Raw genomic sequence first — 6,000 nt, forward strand, 5'->3', positions numbered from 1 at the left:
TGAAGATTATGTAGTGATTAGAGCAACAAAGGACTTTACAATGATGTGAATTTTTCTAGAATAAGAAAAGGAAGGGAAAAATGCAGAAGATGATTCACTAGATCAAGGAATCATTCTCACAGGGAGGAAAAAAAAGGAAGAGAAATCCTTCCCCCCCCCACACACACACACCCTACTTATGGAAAGGAGTGAAAAATAAAACCATTACTCTGCATCTGCGTGCCTGTAGAGTACACCTTTACAGAGTAATGCCTCGAGTGCAGAGACGTTTTATTAGGACAAGATACATTCCAAGAGAGAGCAAGAAAATCCAGCGAAGCTAAGTGGCCACAGCGGGGTAACTTTTACCAGGCACATTTTTTTTTACAACCTCAAGGCACCAAAGCAGTTAAAGTTTTATAAGCAGGTCTGCCATTATTTACAGCAGCTCATTCCCCTTGCACTGCAAGCCCCAGAACAAGCAACAGCCAAGTCCATGACCCTCTAGATAAGAGGGAATACATCTGATATCTTCCAGCTGCAGATAACCTTTGATAAGTTTTCAGCAAGGGTCCTTTGATCAATATGCTGTGACTTTGCTGGAATACAGCAGGAGACTATGTGAAATACTGTGCTCAGGGATTAATTGAGCAGTTTCCCTTGCACATAAATGGGGGTTTCATCCCTGGCTGCTACCACTGAGCGAGAGCAGAGAGCAAAGACAGACTACCACAATCAGAAGACAAGTTTAGTCTTTGATCTAAACCCCAAATCTAGCTACACTGCACTGCCCAGCTGCTCCACCTTGAATATTTCCTATTATGTTGCCAGTCTTCATGTCCTCTGCAGATTTTATAACCAATTGCTTTCTTCCAGATCAGATTAGGGTTTGGATTTTTCTGTTCATTTTTAAAACAATGAGCTGGAAATAAATAAAAGAGTCACTGATGATAAAAAGAAGTGTAGATGACAGAGCGATAGGAGGAGCAGCAAATATTGAGCAAGGTAGTATAACCATACAAAGCAAGCCAGCTTAGACAGCAAGTCAGACCTATTCACAAATGCAAGGTCAGGCATTTGATAAAGGAATTCAGAACAGGCATCTGTACTCTGGAAAGCACTGTAAGGGAAAAAAGTTTAGACTTGAAAAATCTAAGGCCTGGATTCAGCAAAACGTTTAAACATGTGTCTAAACCTCAGTGAAATATATTATTGAAGTTAAGTGGGCACCTAAATGCTTTCCTATACTAAGATCTTCACTCAATTCTGTACACAATCATTTTTAAAGTAAACCATACTTTATAGGATCAAAGTTGAGTATTCCATTTTTAGGCAAAAGAGAACAGCTATCCACGCTCTCAAAGTACACTTTCAGTCTAGCACAAATAGCTTGCAATTCCAAAATAGGGTCTCACTCTTGCCAGAACAGACCATAGCAATGGCAACAGCTCCATATACTTTTCCTGAAAGAAAAAAAGAGACATGCACACATTACATTCAACTCAATTTTTCTTATGTTTCTTTTGTTTTTCATGGGGGACAGAAGAAGCATTTGGCTATAGTACGTGATGCTCTGGACAGCCTTATACAGAATTCTGCAAGGAAAACATAAGAATCACTACTTGCATGTAACTCCCAAACTTTTTTTTTTCTTTTAAGTAAGAATTGGAATGTGTAAGCCTTTATAATTGTATGTAACTTCGTCAGGCTTTTTTTTTTTTTTTAATGAGTATTCCAATTCTTTTCATTCACATTAAAGGCAACATGCATAGCTAGTAAAGGAAGAGAATAGGGTAACTTAAGGCAAAATATAGAAAGCAGGCTGTACTGTGCTCTAACCAGCTTCACCATGCTAGTTAAGAAAGCAATAAACCCTGCCGACGGTGGAGAATTTACATTTTTCAATAATTATTTAATAGATACAAGTGACTCATCTACTTGGGTTGTAGAAGTACTTACAATGGCCTTTTGGAAACTTATGTTCTAATGTGTTTTAATATTGTATTTTCAAGGTTAAGTTTTGCATGTCCTAGTTGCAGATCTAAAGTCTAGTATGTAGCCTAGAGTTAGGAAAAACTGCTTTTGCAGGACCCTAGGCAATGAGGCTACAGGGTAAAATTCAGAACACAGTTGAACAGTAAAGAATTCCTTAAAATTTCATGCTCCAGTTACACCTGCCATTTTACTAGGAAAGGTACTATGAATGTGACATTGCTCTAAAAATATTTACCACAGTTTGTAAAGGATTTATTTTCATCAGGGCTTATAAAACTGCTAAAATCTCATTGGTTTGTTATCTGGGCTCTTTCATTTACACAAGCATATTTTTAGCTTAAAATATTCTAGATATATTTAAAAAGCAAATAACAAAACCATGTGCCATATCAGCCATAAAGCATTCTATTCTTTTACCCATCTCTGAAGAGGGAAAAGGGCACACACATCTCTACGTGAAGAGCCAGACTTTTGTTTTCAATGCAAGATGCACAGAACAAACTTGCAGAATGTGGCTGGAAGAACCAACATTACTCTTATCAAAAAAAAAAAAAAAAAAAAAATCACACCTAGAGCAGCAGCATCTGATCTCTATCTGTTAGAGGGGTTACACTATCGCAGAAGTTGAATGCATGCAACATTAGCCATGTGGCTTCACTACTTTTTTGCACTGATGAAGTTTGTTAGTATATGGCGATCAAAGGTCTACAAATATTAGCATTTATATGCTTAACTTGGAGCAAACAGATAAGGGATGAAGTTTTCTTAATAAACCTTCCTTCGAACAGTTCAATAGTTACCTGTTCATTGATATGGACCTATCCATCTAGTGGCCTTATAAGCATAATACCAGAGCTCAGTGACTTGATTCACCTACTTGGACAGCACAGAGAGTTCAACTAATCATGACAACTTTGAAAACAGAGGTATAGGACAAGGACGATAAAGTTCTCCTACAGACAGCAGGAAGTATTCTCCACTTAAAGATACCCATAGCCAAATATTAAAGAAGATAGGGAGGACAGTATAGCAAACTTTCCGCAGAATTTTTGCTTAAAAAAAAGCAAAAATTTATTCTTTATCTTACATTTCTTCAGTGACTTACTAGTGAGAGTCTTAGAAGAAAGGCAAACCTATGATATCTCAAAATATGCACTTATACTTTCCTTTGTATTTCATTTTTCCTCAGTGATCTTAACTTTAAGGAAAACTTGTTCCAAAGAAATAACAAGACTGGTCTCAGAGGACTTGTACAGTTGTCAGTGTTTGGAGACTACGGTAGAGACAGCCCTGTAAGAACTGCTTGCACACTGATTGCCAGGTGCTATGGCTTTCCTCTGTGAACCGGAGGGGAAGAGAGAGGGAAAAAAAAAAGAAAGAAAAAAAGACTCCATTAACATGGAGAAAGCATAAAAAGGCCCATCACCTAGGTAGCAGCCACAGGTATATTGGTAAAATTGGTAGTCTTGGTAAAGTTTAAAAGGTGTGTGCATATTTAAGTCTCAAAACAGAATAGCCAAACAGAACACTACTTAAACACAGCAACTGAAAAGTAAAAGGGAAACCAAATGGTTAATGTAGGTGGTTTAATCAGGATAACTCCTCTTCCTTCCCATCACATTGCTAGCAGTGCTCTGCTGAAAAACATGTCTCCGCACTACAAACTAAGTCACATTGCACTTCACTTTTATGGGTAGAAAAGAAAACATGAAGAAGACAAGGAATAACAACTGCCCATAATGACAGCCATACAAGTTTTCTGACAACATGACTGTCATTAATGCACTACAAATCCCAATTAAAGCAACGCCTTGTTTCTTTTTGCTTCCTCTAAATGCAGTCACCATTTTTAAGTGCTGTCAAAAGAGGCACTATTAAAGGTCAAAAAGTTGACAAAAATGTGAGCAATTAACTGTTGTTAAGAAAAAAGGATGGTTTAAGGATTATAGTACCAGCAGCTTGCCGCATTCACAGAAAAAAAGAAATCTAGACCAAATGAGGAAGCTGTGAGTTTTCCTTACTCCTTGGGTTGGAGGCAGCAGTCCTCAGCAGACCAGAGCTCTGCTGCTGCACTGGCTCTCGAATCAAACTGCCCCTTTTTTAGCTGCTGAAACACTACTGATGCTTCCTTATGCTCAGAGGACAAGCAAAATGGGCAGGTAGTCCTTGGACAAAGCTCAGCGAAGGCCAGTGGCAAGCTATTTTCAGTCTCCAATATACCTTTCCATTCCTCAGTGTGCCTTGTACACTGCTTCAACTTTGCCAGGTAGCTCCTGCTCAGAGGGGCCTTGGATCAAGGAGAGAAGGGGAGAGATTCCCCTGTCTGCACAGGGCATCCGTATGCAGGACATCCCTACTTTTGGGGATTTACAGGTCACAAACTTTGCAGAACTCCCTACCCGCTACTAGTGCTACATAATAAATAACGCATTTCCAAAGTACTTCAAGCTCTCAGACAAAAAAAAGCAATACAACCAGAAGTTATTACTTCTGTGTGACATATTATTAAACCCAAGCTGAACTTTCATGTTCAGAAACAATTTAGGACCAAACCATTAACCAACATCCAAGACTAAATCACACTAAGATTACTACTGGAAGAGACAAGTATAAACATTTTTATATGGCCTCAAAAAAGAGGAAGACAATATCCAGGCTTTTTTTTAAAAAAGTTACCAGCAGCAGTCTAAAAGAGTCTTCATAAAGCATACAGATTTATAGTATACTATATACAATTTTAATATAACAGCCTCTAAAATATTTTGAGGGAACTAAAAAGAAAAGGTCCAATCCAGATTAGTTTAAACAGAGGTGACATGTAATAATGGTTACAGTCCCACTTCAATAGCAAGTATTTTCAAACACATGAGTTAGCCAACCGGGGGGGGAAGAGGAGGCATCTTTGGTTGGCGAAGTTATTTGTCACGTTGAGAAGAAAGACCTCTCTAACACAGGGAGGGGAGAAGAGCATCCAAAGCAAGAGCCGGCATCATAGATTTTCAATGCTTCAGAACAAATTAAAGATTCGTCTCTGCTTTTCACTAGATATGCGGCAAATAGGCTTTATTTGCTGTATCACAATTATTTTTATTTACCAAAACTAAGTCTCCACATAGCTGCATTGATCCAGCTACACTTGAGGCCCTTTAATCTAAAGAAAACCATTGTACAGAAAATGTTTAAAAAACAATAGCTGCAAAGGGCAACTTGGGAAGCTTTAATGAGATTTTCTGTTCAGTGCAAGTTTAGTGCTCCCACAGAACAGATCAATATGAGCTTATTTTTCTCCAGATACATTGGAGAGCATCCTGCACTGTGAACTAGCCCAAGATGATCAACCCCACCACCACCCTGCTCCCTTGACCCGTTCAATCCATTTCTCACAAAGCTTTGCAGCAAGGAGCTGGCCGTCCCACTGGCAGGAGTGCCAGAGACAAGACAGATGTCTGCAGCATCCCATAAACTTCAAGTTTTGGGTGGAAAAACATTTCTTTTGGAGAAGGAATACTACGCAGTCTGATCTGGAATGCATTTTTTCCACTTTCTTTCCTCCTCCATCCCCCCAACCCAGTTTCTGTGGGCAACAAGAACATATACTTCAGTGATGGCATCATAGATTTGAGAGAGATTCCTTGCAAGTATTTAGTACCAGTCACAATAGCAAAATGTGGCAGCATTCAATGACAAAAGCATGCTTTTCTCCATCCATTTGCATAATGTCTCCTAGCTACTTTTAAATTTCCTTTAAACTTTTTCAGCCTCATTTCCCAATTCCGCTGCATTCTTTCTACCATAAATTCTCTGCAAGCATGAGATGCAAGAATTGGTGAGCAATTCTTTCCCTTTCTTTAGCTGTAAACACAGCCTTCCTAGATTTACAAACAAAACTGGTCAAGCACAGTAGAATACAATTCAGCTATGTGGCGTCTCATCTCACTTCTTAAAGTAGCAGCCGCTTTCCTATTTCTGCATTTCATAACAGGAGATAGTCATGAAAACAGTGGGTTAAGAGGGCTATGTTAAAAC

This window comes from Dromaius novaehollandiae, chromosome 9 (genome assembly GCF_036370855.1).
Source record: "Dromaius novaehollandiae isolate bDroNov1 chromosome 9, bDroNov1.hap1, whole genome shotgun sequence".
Classification (NCBI taxonomy): domain Eukaryota; kingdom Metazoa; phylum Chordata; class Aves; order Casuariiformes; family Dromaiidae; genus Dromaius; species Dromaius novaehollandiae.